Genomic DNA, 16379 nt, shown 5'->3' with positions numbered 1-16379 from the left:
GATACCATTCATAGAAAAGCCTCCTACCCAGATCATGCTATCATTTAGATGAAGGATTATAGCATTGATGTGGGAAATCAGAGATACAAGAGGAGTGCAGCATACACATAAAAGATAAAATGAAAATATCATTAATATTTTTATTGTAGTCAGTTTAACTGCCTCCTTTTAAATTATAGTCAAGCTAGCAGTTCTTGTTTCCTTCCTATTTTACTTTCGGTCTATTTAAAGAAATTGCATATAAGTAAAATAGTTTTTTAGGATTTTAATTCTGCCACTGTTCTATTTTCCATTCATTCGGTCAGGGAATCTTACAACAGGTTCAAGAGGCTTTATCCCTGCACCTTGTTTGAAGTCACTTCCAATGTCAATTGCACCAAACAACTTCAAATTGGGAACTTGTGAGAAAATTTGTTCAAAATTTATCATCTGGATTTAATTGCTAAAGTCACGCCAAGTATAACTACATTATTCCAATTTTCCACCATGTCCTTTAAACCATTGGCACTGACACTCAATAATGCATCAAAAGAGCTGTAATTCAAACAAACATCGCAGGTTTCCATATATATACTAGGCTAACTTGCAGTTCTTGGCCAATGTTGCCATTGTACCAATATTGCTGCTTTCACTTAATATCCAGAAATGTAACATTTTGGAGGCATTGACTGAAATATGAACATCTGAATATTCGATCTAGGTGCAGGAGGAGCCACTCGGCCCTTCAAGCCTGCTCCGCCATTCAATAAAATCATGGCTGATCTGATTGTAGCCTCCTGCCTACCCCAGATAACCTTTCACCCCCTTGTTAATCAAGAATCGATCTAGCTCTGTGTTAAAAATATTCAAATACCCTGCTTCCACTGCCTTTTGAGGAAGAGAGTTCCAAAGGCTCACGACCCTCAGAGAAAAAAATTCTCCTCATCTCTGTCTTAAATGAGCAACACCCTTATTTTTAAACAGTGATCACTAGTTCTAGATTCTCCCACAAGAGGAAATATCCTCTCCACATCCACCCCGCCAAGATCCCTCAGGATCTTAAAGGTTTTGATCAAGTCACCTCTTACTCCTCTAAACTCCAGTAGATACAAGCCTAACCTGTCCAATCTTTCCTCATAAGACAACCTTCCCATTCCTGGTATTAGTCTAGTAAACCTTCTCTGAACTGCTTCTAACACATTAACATCTTTCCTTAAATAAGGAGACCAATACTGTGCACAATACTCAAGATGTGGTCTCACCAACACCCTGTACAACTGAAGCATAACATCCCTACTTTTGTATTCAATTCCCCTCGCAATAAACAATAACATTCTATTCATTTTCCTAATAACCTGCTGTATCTGCATACTAACCTTTTGTGATTCATGCACTAGGACATCCAGATCCCTCTGAACCTCAGAGCTTTGCAATCTCTCACCATTTAGGTAATAAGCTTCTTTCTTATTCTTTCTGCCAAAATGGACAATTTCACATTTGCCCACATTATGCTCCATTTGCCAGGTCTTTGCCCACTCACTTAACCTACGTCACTTTGTAACCTCCTTACGTCCTCTTCACAACTTACTTCCTCTTTGCTTGCATGGTCCTCACTACGGAGAAATGCAGGTTCAGTGAATGTGTCCATTCACGTTTTAAATTTACAGCCAAGTGAATAGATGATGCATTACAAATGGAAGACCTTAAATTTGTTGTGCTGTTTTGAATATTTCCTCATGCTGTGAAAGTTGGGACCTGAACCAGATATTGGTGGAATCAGCGTTACTTTCACTGTTGTGCAACAATCATGTAAGAATACATTTCCGGTAATACTTGCGCCACTCACAAGCCATGAACTGTTTCTGTTTTTCTTTTCTGTGAAGATCTGATTTGTTTTATAACAACCGCCATTAATCAGTTTGCTTAATCATACTGCAACAGCAGATGTCTGAGGTTAGCTGCTCATTATATTTAACAACAATGTAATTAGAAATTATGGACATGCTTGTGCAGACCTGCAGAGGTGCCGCAAACACACTGTGAGATCAGAACTGATGGTGAGCATGTTCAAAAATAAAAATCCGCAAGGCTGATTTTAATTCTCCCAATGAAGTAGTAATTAACTATAATGACTGCAAAGGAAGTGGCAGTGTAGGGTTTAAACACAGGGTGAAGTTATTATCAGTTTATTTTGTTTGTCAAGTACTAATCTCCTTTTGTACGGCTGGATAACACAATTGCTTAAACACGTGTACTGACACTCTGCCTGTTATTAGAGTTGGATTCTAGTGTAGAGTCAGATGATACGGGTCACCTCCCACCAGCTGGCACTGAAGGAACGTTGGGAATGAGCTCCTTCCTGCCAGTAACATTACAAAGAAAGTTACCATGAGTATAATACGGGAAGGCCCAGGTATTAATGACACCAACGTTGTCATTAGATTGTCAACAGGTGGAATTTCACCTCTGAGTGGATGAATACTTTTCCTACAAATCTCTACAATTTTATAGTGAAAGTGCAGAAAAACACAAGGCCAATTGTCTAAATGCAAAGCAGTAAATTGAAGCAAATTGGCCTGCAATTTCCTGATGGGTTTTTAAGAGACGAGGCTCCAGACTGAGAGTCTATGTCCAACGCTGCGCCCCATACAATATTTTTTATCTTAAACTGAAGTTCAATGCTGGAAGATTTTGAGGCTGTCTTTTAGCCGACCATATGAAGCAGGGAAAGCCCAGGGTAAAACCCGAAATGTTATCCAGGAACCTAATAGATTAGCTTTTTCAAAATTGTGTGTCATTTGCTTTGTTAATTTTCTCTCTTTGCGCTTCCCCTAAATGCCCCTTAAAGAAAGGATTCATTTGAAGAGTTTTTTTCCCCCCAAGTTCTGGGAAACATGGTGCTGGATTTTACAGCCAGGCATGTTTTTGGCAGGGGTGGAGGATGGCGGGCATGTAAAATAGGGTGGGTGGAACCCCACCACATTCCCGGCCACCCCTATACCACGGTGGGTGGGTGGGTGCCGAAATTGGCAACAGGCCTGGCACATTTAAATAAATAATGAAGGGTCAATTGAGCTTGTTACCAAGCCAACTGACCCCAATAAAATGCTGCCTACGCCGTAGTATGGTTGGCATAGTGGTGATCTGTCCACCCTCCCATAAGATGCAGCCCATAGTCTGCTTACTTAGAATCGATGGCATCATGGAAAACATATCTCTCAATCATCTAAAGATTTGAAATGCTTGTTATCTTTTTCAGTCAAGGCAATAGCGTGGATTAATCACCTGACCATGGCTCAAACTTTCCCTTCTGAGTTAGAAAGTTGTGGGTTGAAGTTCCTCTCTAACCGTCTGAACACAACGTGATTAACTTTCACCGAGTCGGGATGACTAGGGGGGCCCTTTAAAAATGGTCGGCGGCTCCCGAATCCGGGATTCCCGGCCGCATTCCCGGGCTGTCTGATTTTCGGGAGTGCCTTTAAAAAGGTGTGGGCTGGTTCCTGTCAAACACCTGCACCTGGCATTCCTGGCCTGACTGGCTCTATTGTGGAGATGGCCATGTTTGTAAGGAGTCAGGGTTCACAGGCTCTCCGAAGAGTCATGAACCTTCGTCTGCACGAGGGGACCTTTTCAAAGGCAAGTTCAAAAGTCTTCCTTATGCCCCCCATGCCATAGTAAAGACCCCCAGCCACACCCCATGGTGCCTCATGCCCCCTATACCAAGCTATGGCCCCTCATACACCCATGGCCATGATATGCTCCTCCACCCAGCCCTTCATGCCTCATTATATATGCTGGGCTGAGAGCCCAGACAACCATTCCTCTTGTGGAAACAGATGTGCCCCAGGGTAAATATTACCTGATTGGCAGCCCTGGATCTCTGGGATCTGCAGTCAATTTCACGATGTTTACTGACATGAGGTTAAGTGGTTTCAAGGGCTTGTGTTTTCTGTTTTGATTCCTTAAGGGGTCTGAATGATTAACACTTTTAATGCCTTGTAGTGAAATGATGTTTCTATAACCTAGTGGAAAATAATGGATCAACGAATGGCTTTTTTGAAAGCTTTATTTTACAAATCCTACTGACTCATTGGTTCTATACAGAGTACAGTGGGTCAGTGGACATGGAAGTGTCATAGTTTGGTGTAAAGGGCATGAGAGGCCATGGAAGGTAGATGGAGGGGCATAGATTGGCATTGTGGGTATGGGGACCATGGGGGTGGGTGGAGTGCCATAGGTTGGTTTAGGGGTGGGTGGGGGCATCGCCTGGAGCGAGGGCATGAGGTGGCATGGGGAGTGAGTGGGGGTGAGGTGGGGTGTGAAGGCTGAGGGCTGGAAGAGGCCTTTGCGTTTTTATTTTAACTGGGATGAAATCCCACGGCACCGAATCGGGCCTTTTAAACAGCCCGCCTCTGCACCCGGTCGCCCCCGTGGTCGCTTCTGACCCCTTTCCCGGGTAAGCTGGCCTGACTCCAGTCTGCAGCCAGCACCCCACCCCCCCAGCACCAGCAATGAAGATCCCACCATTGTGGGCACTTTCTACCCAGGCGGGGAATTTCCTGACCCTCGCTCTCTGCCTCGGCGATGAAGATTCAGGCCATAACCCCGGCCTGATACTGCGATGCAACAATGAGGATGTGCTGACTGGTCAGAAACGTCAAACTCTGAACAGAAAGCTGAACTGAAACCTCCACCAATCTGTTCGGGCGGATGTGAGAGATGCCAGTGCATTATTTGAAACAGAGCAGGGGAATTCACTAGTGTGCCGGGCAACACTTGCTCCTCAACCCACAGCCTCAAAACAGATTAAGTGGTCACTTATCCCGTTGCAGTTTGTGGGGCTTTATCATGTTGAAGTTAGCCGCCATGTTTGTTTGTGGTAACCACACTTAGAAAATAATTCATTGGCTGTGAAGCATTTCGGGATATCCTGAGATGGGTATTACATGCAAATTTGTTCTCCCTTTATATTCTCCCATTGTCTAAATAAAAACTGTAAAAATGACCAAACGGGTGAAGAGAACTCTGAGTGCAGCCGTTCACACGACACTAAAGTTTCAGCTTGCACTATTTGTGTAAGGATCCAACGCTGAAATGACCAGCCCACTGCCAGCCTGTCACTCAATCCTCTGGGCACTGAGTGCACCATACAAAACATGCAGATATTTAACACCTGCAAAAATATTATCCTGTAAATCTCCTGCAAAAAAGGAGCAGGCGTAGGCTCCACAGTACGCACTATGCAGAACTGTACGAACATGTTTAAATGCTTAACATTTGAATAAATTGCAACTAATGTAAATTATTATCTAATATTACAGAATTCAAAGTTATCCCAGTCTTGAAAAATTGCAAGGTGTTCCTCAATTCAAAGTTACTTATTCAACCCTTTATCACTTAATCAAAGTTTCGGATAATTTGGGAAAAGACTTGGGCCAGAATTTTCCCGTTGGCATGCAGGGGCGGGCGAGCGTCCCGGTGTCACTGTGCGCCACCCGATATTCCGGTGGGCAGGCGCGTGATGATCTCTGATGTGCGCCCGCCATTAATTAACTGGCCACTTAAGGCCCTTGAGGCGCCAATCGACGGCGATTTTTCGGCGCCCAAGCAATCTTCGGGTCGGCGCACGGGCGCAATGGGCAGGCGGGTAGGAGGCATTTGTATAAACCTCATCCACGGGCGGGATAAGAGGGCTCAGTGGGGTCGCAAATGTGCTCTGTCAGATATTGATGTTTCAAAGTTACTGATACTTGCCTGTGTGATCTGCAATACTTCAAAACGCACACCAGCTGCTTGGTCTGGACTCACAACCTTCAGGTCAGCACTCTGCAGTCAGGAATCTTTTTTGGGCCTGCAGGTTTCAGGAAGCCTTCCCTTAGCCTGGGAATGGGAGCTGAACTCTCCCCTGGAGGCACCTCCTCTGATGAGGAAGGGAGGGCCAGAAGGAGGAGGAGGCCAGGAGTGCACATTCAGCCTCCAGGGGAGCCACCTTTGGGAGGACAGGCGCAGGCACAAGGGGCGCAGGGTCAAGTGGTAGACCAAGGTGGAAGGGGCCGCAGAAGATGCCACTATCCTGCTGCCAGGGTTTACAGGCGGTGAAGCAGCTACCTCAATATGTCTGAGGTGCAGTGCCGAAGGAGGCTCTGTCTCTCAAAGGAGACAGTCAACTATATCTGTCGGATGATTGGCCCTGAGATCTCCCCTAACTGTGTGGGTGGGCACCCCATGCCAGTGGCTCTAAAGGTCACAGCTGCCCTCAACTTCCATACCTCTGGCTCCTTCCAGGGCTCGGTGGGTGATCTTTGCGGTGTCTCCCAATCAGCTGTCCACACTTGTGTCAAGCAGGTTACAGACGCTCTGTTCAGACGGGCATTGACCTTCATCCGCTTCCGCTGGGACCAGGCAAGTCAGACACAGCGAGCCAGAGGCTTCACGGCCATTGCTGGCTTCCCCCGTGTCCAGGGTGCTATAGACTGTACACATGTGGCCATCAAGGCGCCAGCAGGTGAGCCCAATGCCTTCATCAACAGGAAGGGCTTCCACTCCATGAACGTGCAGATAGTGTGTGATCACAGGATGCAGATTCTACAAGTCTGTGCAAGGTACCCAGGCAGCTCCCACGCCTACATCCTCAGACACTCCCAGGTGCTGAGGCTCTTCAGTGCTCCAGCCCGGCTGGATGGATGGCTGGTGGGTGACAAGGGCTATCCCCTCAGAAGGTGGCTCATGACGCCTCTCCGCCATCCAAGAACAGAAGCTGAGCAGCGGTACAATAGGAGCCACACCTCCACAAGGGCTGTGGTGGAAAGAACCATTGATCAAGTCTGAGTGTAGTGACTGCATTGAATCATTGACGACAGGTGTCCTTCGCTGGGTGAGCCAGCAGATATTGTCCATGCCGAGGTCACTATGAGATGGTGGTGATGAGATTGGGGGGTGGGGGGGGGGGGGGGGCGGGGGGGGGGGTGGGGGGGAGGTTTGCCAGGGTGGGAAAGCTTACCTACTGGGTTAAGTGACCAATGCCAACATGGTACTTACCCTTCCTGAGCACAACAGTTCATTGAAACGCTTGAGACACCGGATCCAGGTGTGTCACATCACGTCGCGGGAGCTCACCACCTTCATCACCTCCTCCCAGGCACGTTTGGTCATGTGGGGGGGGCCTCCTCCTCCCGTCCTGGGGGACCAGCACCTCCCGCCGTGCGGCCACCTCCTCCAGGAGGGCAGCAAGGCAATCATCAGAAAAACGAGGGGCACAGTGCCCCCCTGCCCTACCCTCCTGCCTGGCCTGCTCACCAGCCGCGCTCTGGGGAGACCTCCCACTGGCCGGGATTCACAGCCTTGGAAAGGCTGCAGGAGCTTTTTAAAACAGGCCGCCCGGGTCACCATTAGATCAGGTCCGCGCCCACCCGTGCCCACTCCCAATCCACCCACCCAACAGGCAGAAAATTCTACCCTTGGAGAAATGAAACTTGGCAATTTATTAGAAGCCTTAATTAGTGCAGTGTCGAATCAATGAAAAATATGAAGATATTCTCGACTGGTTAAACAGGGCTTAAAGAACTGATCTAAAATTGACAATGTAACGTGGATATGCTTCTTTGTAAAAGCTACACAGGAAATGATTGAGGCAGTCCTGTTCAAAACGAACAGAAATACACAGTGCGCAGAGCTCAACTTCCTGAACATAACTTAACAGTTGGATCTATGTTCAGAATTATCCTATTTCCTGGTGCAACCACAAAGGATTTTTTTTTGTGTCAAGTTGCTGTCCAGGCAGTGCAGAGGAGGCTCGCATTCCCTCCCCAAAATATCCCGCAGGATTCTGTGGGAAGCTATAAGAAATGTTGCACAGAATCTAATCATTTCCCCCCACCAAGACATTGTCCAGGAGTTGCATTTAAAGTTAATTTGTCTCCTAATCAAACATTTACTCATTTTAAGTCCTTATCTAAACAAGCCTACTTGCTGAAAATTAATATAGGTGGTTCCATAGACATGCCATCCTCATATAAACATTCCAGACAGTGTCCTGAAATTCTTAACTTATTACTAAGCCTTAACTTTGCTCATTACCTATCTTGTAGTGATGAAGTAGTGCAGTTTTTTGGAAAATGGTTAAACACAACTTTGTTTCTGCCTCATTCTGCTGCCTATAACATAGTAGATACATTCACAGGAATGTTCCAGAAGAAAGTTCTGTAAAAGTCTTAACTTGTAGATTTATTTAAAAAAATAAACCTGGTCAGAGCTATGTGACATCTCACCGTCAAAGTCAAGGGTCTCAGCCCCTGCACATTATAATCGCTGGAACACCCCTCAGTAAATGAAAGATAGCCAGGCTCTGTCAGCTTTGGAAAATAGTTTTTAACTCTTTGTTTTGTAAACTTTTCAAGGAAACTTTCATACTGTACCCACATCAGAGCTTTCCTCCATCACCTTTCATACAAAGAAAATATTGACCACATGCTAAGAGTAAATGTCCCTGCACTCTCAACAGGCATGGCATGGGGAATTGGGGTACAATACTAGCTCAATAACTTAAACAAAATCAATTTAAAAACATTTTTATTCTCCATTTTATGCTGTCCGTGCCTCTGGCCTACATGTATGCTTTTTTGTGTTTCATCACTAAGCAAAGGACCAAATAGAAGTTCCTAACATTTTCCTTCCCTCCTCATGGAGAAACACCATCTGGGACATGACTACTACCCACTCTGAGTGCTCCAGTGAAACATGATGAATTTACTGATGGTTAAATCCTTGAAAAACTGGCCTACCTCTCATTCAGGTATTCAAGACATGATTAGATAGCTTCACATCCACAGTTCCACTCTGGAGAGTATCCACCTCGGCATTGTCATTGTAGGAAGGGGAACTGGACAGAAACTGACCACTTCCAGCATAATGGGAGAGAGGGTGAGAGGACAAGCCATGCCTCAACAGTTCCTGGAACTTCCTTCCTAACAACACTGTGGGTGTACCTACACCAGATGCACTTCAACGGTTTAAGAAGGTGGCTCAACACCACCTTCTCAATGTTTGTGGCCATTTTTCAGATGCATGGCAGCAACTCACCAAGACTCCTTCAACACACCTTCCAAACCCGCAATCTCTACCACCTAGAAAGGCAAGGGCAGCAGATGCACGGGAGCACCACCACCTGCATGTTTTTCTCCAAGCCTCACGCCATCCTGACTTGGAACTATAATCACCGTACCTTCACTGTTGCTGGGTTGAAATCCTGGAACTCCCTCCCTAACAGCACATGGACCAACATGGTTCAAGAAAGCAGCTCACCACCACCTTCTCAGGGGCAATTAGGGATGGGCAATAAATGCTGGCCTAGCCAATGTGAGGGACTAAGACCTCACACTGTATATTTTTATAAAATATATAGATGTGCTCATTGCTGTTTCTAAAATTTTAGAACTGAACAAACACCTTTAAAATGGCTGAAACCATGGCTGCCTGTGACCCCCAAACAAAAGAAGCCGCTTGGCTGTTTCAGGAAAATCCGCACGTTGTTAGCTCTGAGGAGCTACTAACGACCGCCGGTGAACTATACAGCCCGGCTTCAAAGAGAAGTATACAAAGGCCATCTGCATTTAATAACCCAGGCTGGCTAGAAGGATCTGTTATCTGATCATCTGTTAAGACAAAGACCCCCACAACTTTCCTTTCAAATCCTAATGGCTGAAATATTTAACAGTCTTTGAAATACAGACAATGGATACACATCCTTCGTCAAAGACCCGTTGGAGATGTGGGAGTCATGTGACGTGGGCCTCTGGCTTGTGGAACAAGTAATATTGCCTTGCTGAACTACATAGCTCAGTCTGCTGTTTGCCATCTAACTAGCAGCCTCACAGACAAGGGGCTCTGCCAAGGTGGAATTCCTGGCCCCGTCAACACTGTTTCTGCTAGAAATTCTGTACCTTCGCCTACAAGACTGATTCCTCCCTACATGCCTATCTCATTGTTTAAAGTTACATCACCGGAAAGGTGAAGGAATACCTCATTGTACTTCGATTCTGGACTCCGGAGCTCACGTGAACTAATCTTTATTTTCTCCGTGGTCTCTGTATTATAAAACCATCAGTTCGCTATCCCTCTCTTTACTTGTCTGAGTGTGGAGGTGGAGTTGAGACCCTGTTTTTGCATTTTGAATGTGTGCAATAAACTAACCCTGTTTTTAGTTCATCCTATCCCGAGTTTGCTGTGGGGTTATTAATAGAAAATTGGATCACACCAAAGCCAAAAGGTTGGGGAAATATGCCACAGCTTATAAAGCGGGAAACAAATCAAAACACCTTTCTATTTACGGATGGGTGATGGTGAGAGGAGGAATTAGTGCTGCTTAAACTAACCCACCTCCCGTCCATCACAGAAACTAGACGCTCCAATCCCGCATCCACCCCTTTGAATTTGACCAGAGTCCAAGTAAGACATGAGCTGAACAGATATAGAAGAGCCAACTGGAAACCAAAAGGGAAAACTCGGTGGCTGGAGCACATTTAAAAACACAGTAATTTACCGCAGCAAATTCCTTTCTCCCTAACACTGAGAAAATAGCAAATTTTGATGCCCAGATGTGGGTCAAGCAAGGAAATCTAAACAGTGGAAAATTGACACCCCTTAGCACAGGGCAACTGAAAGCTGTAGTTAGGGAGGTACAGTTAAAATTACCCAGGAAAGTGAGGAGGAGTGAACTGATCCAGTTGTTGGTAGAACATTTGGATCTCTCATATCTAACGGAACAGTTAGATGTAGAGATCACCCATGACTCTAAATCCCCTCCCACGGCCAAATTCAAGCTGGGGAATCTCAGAGTGCAGCTAGACTTTCAGGAGAGAGAGCAAAGGAACAGGAAAGGGAAAAGAAGAGAGGGAATTCCAGCTCCAAAAATTGGAAATGGAGCTCGCGGCTTAAAGGGAAAGAGAGGCCAGACAACTGGAAACGGTGAGGGGAAAATCTCTCTCTACCCAGAAGCACCCCCTATCTCCCTAACCCAGAACCACTCTCTGAGGCCCTCCAGTTGGTTAGAATCATTGCCAAATTCGAAGAGAGTGATGTGGAGTCATTTTTTTGCCACTTTTGAGAAAGTAGCAGGACAGCTAAAATGGTCATCAGATACCTGGACCTTTTTAAATTCAAGGGCAGCTGTCAGGGAGAGTCCAAGAGCTCTACTCCATGCTGACTCCTGATGCGCCTATGAATTATGAGCAGACCAAGGCGGCCATCCTAACTGCCTACGAGTTAGTCCCAGAGGCAAATCGCCAGCAATTCTGGAACACGCGCCAGAAACCCACCCAAACCTACATCAAGTTTAAACGGCTGAAGCAAATCGCCTTTGACCAATGGGTAAGGTCCCTAAAGATCCCACACGCCTGCGAGGGATTGTGGAGGTTGATATTGTTAGAGGGATTTAAAAACTGCTTCCCCTCCAGCCTGAGGATGCACTTGGAGGAACAGGGAATCCTCACAGCCCAGGAAGCAGCTGTCTGGACAGACAGCTCCGATCCCACCCATAGGCCTGGAAACTCAGGCAGACCCTTTCCAAGCCATGCGCATGAACATGGAAAGATAAGCAGGGTTCCCTAGATAGGAAAGGCCTCCAACCCAGAAAATAAAGCACAAAGGGGGGTGTAAGGAGCCCTCTTGCAGCCCGAAAGGAGAACACCCAGAGGTCAGTGTGTTCCCATTGTAAGAAAATAGGCCAATCCAGGCCTGAGTGCTGGAAATTATGAGGAAAGCCTGTAGGCCTAATAGGGCACCAGATGAGCAGTCATCCAAAGGACACCCCAGTGGGTAGCGCAACAGGGAAGGCAGACACTCTCGCTACAGAAACCTATCCCTTGGGGGGGATTGGCACTGTGTGTGTCCGAGCCAGAAAAACTCCCAAAGAGCTTCCAGGGTTTTGTCCTTTCAGGAACAGTGTCCTCGCACCTGTCCCATAACGTGAGCAAGTCCGCTGTACCGCTCTGGGACACAGGGGCCACTCAGTCCTTAATGTGGGAGGGGAATCTAGACCTAACCCCCACCTCCTCCCCCGAGTCCTTCCTGAAGGCCAAAGCCCCAATCAGGGGAGTGGGAGGAGGATCTGTGGCTGCACCCCTCCATAGCTCCCACCTAGAGTGTGACCTTACTTCAGGCCCTGTCCCAGTAGGGATTGACCCCGAGCTGCCAATAGCAGGAATCGATTTCCTCCTGGGAAACGATTTGGCTGGCATCGAGGTGTTAGTCAGCAAACAAGAAGAGGCCAACGCAACCAGCAGAAACCTGCAGGCATGCAGAAGGCTGGGGAATGTTTAGTGGCCCCAAGAGGGCGAAATAAAGACCCATAACCATTGAGCGAGAGCTGTTTGAATGTAACATGGCCAAAGCCAGGCCTGTACAGTTCAAAAAAGGTCCAGAAAAGGCCAATAGAATTCAAAATAGATGCACAGAATACCCCAGGAGTTTAACAGGGACCAGAGAAGTCCCAGAGCAAGGAAGTAGATAGTGAGGGAGATGCCCCATGAAGTCGAAGAGCTTGAAGGAAGGCACATTATTAAACCAGGGAAGACCAAGGTTAAGCAATTGCCAGAAGGTATGGCTGGCAGGAGCCTTCTTTCTGAATTTAAAAAAGGGACAAAGGGAGTCCTCAAACCGACGAGCAGATAGGGAGTGAGATGCCTCCTTCAGTTGAAATGCCACAAGGGAATATAGCTGGGGTCGCACCTCCACTTGAAGGTATGTTGTGTCGGGGGACAGGGAACAAGTTAGGAGAGTGCCCGCTCCCAATCCAAAGCCATTGATTGGTCTAGCCAGCAGCATTATGGTAAATTTAAGTGGGGACCAGGAATGTCCCCAAAGTGGCCCAGAAAGTGTGGGGGTGATGCCTCACTTAGCCAAAAAGCCAGAGGGAGGTACGGTGAGAACTGGCCATCCACCAGAGGGCAGTAGTGTTCCAAATGACACAGAGCCGACCACCCAACTGACCAGCGGAGAGATTCCAACCAGACTGGCTCCCACCCCCACCCACCCTAGTGCAGGATCGCAAGGCAACCTGAGAGGGCTGCTCACTGCGTTTAAAACGATGCATAACAACCCAATCGGGCCACAGCACGGTGGTCCTGCCCAATATGGATGCAGGAGAGGCCCCTTACAGAAGGCAGTCTTCCTACCGTCCAGGCCCAGGGAGACTGGCCCAAGGTCCTGAGCACATTGCCCACCTGTTGCTGTGACAACCCCACAGCACCTAGCAACAGAACCGAAACACCCGACACGTGCCAGTGCCCGGGCCGGACACTAAACCGGGACCCCCCCGGAAGAAGCCAAAGTCCCATTAAAAAACACCTCAATCTCCTGACCATCCACCTGACCCCAGTCCCTGGGTCTGAACAGCTCAACCCACAGCTTGGTGGACCAGAAGGAGCTAAACTGGACGAGAGCCGCTCAGCCTTACGGTCAAAGGACCTGGAACTCACAGGATGAGATACCCAACCTTCCCCTACATGTAGCCCCGAGCAGCTGGACCATTCCTCACCGCCCCCCCCACCTTGTGCTAACCACCCTGCAGAAGCCCCCATGCCCTTTAGGGGACACTTAAACGGAAGGTGGACAGGCAGAGTTCTGAAAGCAATGGTTCTGCTTATGCCTGATCCCCAACAGAGGAAAATCCAGAACTCTAACCTCAATGAGGCTTCCCATAAAGACAGATTTGAATCTTCCCCGGTCACCTAATCAGTCCCAGGACAGGGCAATGCACTCACCCAGGTTCAAACCTCAGAAAAAGAAAGCAGCAGGGAACCTGCCATTGTCCCTGCCAGCTGTGTGTGTGTCTGATGTGCCAGTGTGAATGAGAGAATGAATGCATGCTTCCCCACTGCCTGTTCTTAATCATAAGACCACAAAAAACATGAAACATGAAGTTCATTTTTCTTCTCTGAGGCCAGGAGGCCTGAGGGGGATTAAGGCCTCACCCTGTACATTTTTATAACAGATATATAGATATACTCATTGCTATTTCTAAAATTGTAAAACTGAACCAAGGCCTTTAAAACGGCTGAGCCTACGTCTGTCTGTGACCCCCCCGAACAAAAGAAGCTACTTGGCAGTTTTGGAAAACCTCGCCCCTCGTTATCTCTGAGGAGCCATCATGACCACCCGTGAACTGTACAGCCCAAATTCAAAGAGGTATACAAAGGCATTTAATCTGCATTTAATAACCCAGGCTGGCCAGAAGGAGATGGATCCACCTGCTCAGGCAAAGGCCCCGCAACCTTCCTTTCAATTCCTCATGGCTGAGACATTTAACAGCCTTTGGAATCCAGGTGATGGATACACATCCTTCTCAAAGACCTGGTGGAGATGTGGCAGTCTTGTGGCCTAGGCCTCTGGCTTGTGGAACAAGCCTTGCTGAACTGCATAGCTCAGTCTGCTGTTTACCATCTAACTTGCCACCTCACATAAAAGGAGCTCGCCTTGCTTCTACACTGCTTCTGCTGGAAATTCTGTACCATCGCCCACAAGACTGATTCCTCCCTGCCTGCCTATCCCATCAACACCACCGGAAAAGTGAATTATGCAGCATCGAGTTTGCAGACTGCTGACCTCCGTGAAGGAATACCTCACTCTGGACGCTGGAACCCATGTGAACCAATATTTACTTTCTCCATGGTCTCTGCACTGTAAAACCATCTTTTCTCTATCCCTCTGAATAGGGAAGCGATGGTGCAACCCTCCTTTTGCATTTTTCAATGTGTGCGAACAAACTAACCCCTTTTTTAGTTCATCCTACCTGGAGTTTGCTGTGGGGTTCTGAACAGAAAAGGGGTTGGGAGGTACGACACCGCTTATAAAGAGGGAACCAAATCAAGCGCCTTTGTGTTCTCAAACAGGTGGTGGTGAGAGGAGAAATTGGTGCTGGTTAAAGTACCCCCGCTCCTGCCTGTAACACCCAGTGACACCCACATCGCGCAAAAGAATTTGAAAACTTCAGCTTCTCTAATGTTGCTGAGAAGGTGCCTCAAGATGGATGTCCCCTCTCTCTTCCCTTACTCATTGACCTTCCAGCTTTGAGGTCCTGGCCTTAATTGGACGGTGAGCGCAGCCTCTGGACACCAATTGGCCAAACAAGGGAAATTCACTGTTGGGTGACAGCTCCCGACACTTGTGGGATTGGGGCTCCAACCCAAAATGCAGCATTCTGCCCTGGGAGGGGTGGTGGAAACCTTGGCAAATTTTCCCATCCCTAACCTGTGTTTGCTCTACTTAAAATGCTGCACCCTTGGGTGGGGGCAGGGGGATGGTGTGTGTGTGTGTGAGTGTCAGTGAGTGAGTGTGTGTGCTTGTGTGTGTGTTTGTGTGTGTGTGTGTGTATGTGTGTGTGTGTGTATGCGTGTGTTTTGTGTGTGTGTGTGTGTTTGTGTGTGTGTATGTGTGTGTGTGTGTGTGTGTTTGTGTGTGTGTGTGTGTGTGAGTGTGTTTGTGTGTGTGTGTGTGTATGTGTGTGTGTGTATGCGTGTGTTTTGTGTGTGTGTGTGTGTGTGTTTGTGTGTGTGTGTTTGTGTGTGTGTGTGTATGTGTGTGTGTGTTTGTGTTTGTTTCAGTGTGAGTGAGTGAGTGAGTGTGTGTGTGTGTGTGTGTATGTGTGTGTGTTTGTGTGTGTGTCAGTGTGAGTGAGTGAGTGTGTGAGTGAGTGAGTGAGTGTGTGTGTGCGTGTGTGAGTGAGTGAGTGAGTGTGTTTGTGTGTGTGTGTTTGTGTGAGTGTGTGTGTATGTGTGTGTGTGTTTGTGTGTGTGTCAGTGTGAGTGAGTGAGTGTGTGAGTGAGTGAGTGAGTGTGTGTGTGCGTGTGTGAGTGAGTGAGTGAGTGTGTTTGTGTGTGTGTGTGTTTGTGTGAGTGTGTGTGTATGTGTGTGTGTGTTTGTGTGTGTGTCAGTGTGAGTGAGTGAGTGAGTGTGTGCGTGCGTGTGTGTGTGTGTATAACACTCATAATTACATATTTAAGATAAAAGTAAGGACAGATACAAACACATAGGAAATTAATTGGCATCTGAAAGTGAATGATAAGCTCATATCTTAGATTTGACACTCGCTCAGAAAAGATCAGATGAAAATTTTCATCCCAAATTTGAACTTGCTCTCTGTGGCAGATGCTGACCAATGGGGTTTCAGTACTTTTGGGAGTTATTTCCAGTTTAAGTTTATCTCGAGTCCCTCGTGACTATTCCAGGCCCATCTGTAATTCAGCCTTCAATATTGTTTTAGCTCAAGACTTAAGTAGTTAAATTCCTCACATTTTTGCACAAAGTCACAGACCAGAAACAGTGCCCCAGCTCCACGATTAGTAACTAGGACGTGCTTTATTTTACATGCAGACAGTTCAGGGAATTTCCTTTTTCACTTGCTAAGC

General features: G+C 47.1%; 1 protein-coding gene across 9 annotated transcripts in view; it reads right to left on the bottom strand.

The window, feature by feature from the left end:
- Positions 1 to 16379, bottom strand: part of LOC144685413 (serine/threonine-protein kinase Nek6-like) — a 344126-nt gene that overhangs the window by 223477 nt on the left and 104270 nt on the right. The gene's annotated exons all lie outside the window — the stretch shown is intronic.

The sequence above is a fragment of the Cetorhinus maximus genome, chromosome 10, assembly GCF_964194155.1.
Source record: "Cetorhinus maximus chromosome 10, sCetMax3.hap1.1, whole genome shotgun sequence".
NCBI lineage: Eukaryota > Metazoa > Chordata > Chondrichthyes > Lamniformes > Cetorhinidae > Cetorhinus > Cetorhinus maximus.
Note: the sequence above shows the minus strand (reverse complement) of the source record. Positions and strands in the feature narration are given on the sequence as shown.